Source organism: Arachis duranensis, chromosome 5, assembly GCF_000817695.3.
Source record: "Arachis duranensis cultivar V14167 chromosome 5, aradu.V14167.gnm2.J7QH, whole genome shotgun sequence".
NCBI classification, from domain to species: Eukaryota; Viridiplantae; Streptophyta; class Magnoliopsida; order Fabales; family Fabaceae; genus Arachis; species Arachis duranensis.
In genome coordinates this window covers 49,879,074-49,879,895 of record NC_029776.3, presented here as the reverse complement: position 1 = coordinate 49,879,895, position 822 = coordinate 49,879,074, and positions in this window count along the sequence as shown.

The following is an 822-nucleotide window of genomic DNA, read 5'->3' as shown; positions in this document are numbered from 1 at the left end:
TGGGACATTCTTGGTCATTATGTCCTTGTTGATGGCTTTATCATTCTTTGTTGGCTCAGTGTCATTATGCTTGGTTGCACCTTGGTTACCATCTGTTAACACTTTTCCACTTCTTAGTTGCACGACCTTGCATTCTTCCTTTGGGTTGGGAATGGTGTCACTAGGTAATGAACTTGATGGCTTCTCAACAGAGATCTGTTTGGAGATTTGTCCAATCTGCCTCTCTAGTTTCTTCATGGAGGCTTCTTGGTTCTTTGTTGTCAATTCTTGGTTCTTCATCAGTTTCTCCATGAGCAGCTCTAGATTGGTAATCCTCTGTGAGTCTTGTGTAATTGGTTGGTTTTGGGGTGTTGATGGATGATGATAGGTGTTTTGATTTGTTGGGTGGTTGTTGGGTGGATAATGGTTAGAGTTGGGGTAGTTATTTTGTGGTTTTCTATATGTATTTTGGTTAGTGTTTGGCTGGGAGTTGTGGTTTGTGCTTTTCCAATTGTTCTGGCATGTGTTCCTTTGCCATGGTTGTTGGTTTTGATTATGGTTGTCTCCCCATCTGAGGTTGGGATGGTTCTTCCAAGATGGATTGTAAGTATCCCCATAGACTTCATTTGTTCCAGGATTTTGGTTGTGCATGTATTGGACTTGCTCTTGCTGTTGCTCCTCTTGAGATTCTTCATTCTGACCCCAAGTAGTTGATGGTTGGCTTGTGGCACTTACTGATGCAACTTGCAAGCCATCAATCCTTTTGGCCATTTGCTCAAACTGTTGTTGAATCTGCTGCTGCATTATCTTGTTCTGAGCTAGAATTGAATCCACTCCTTCCAA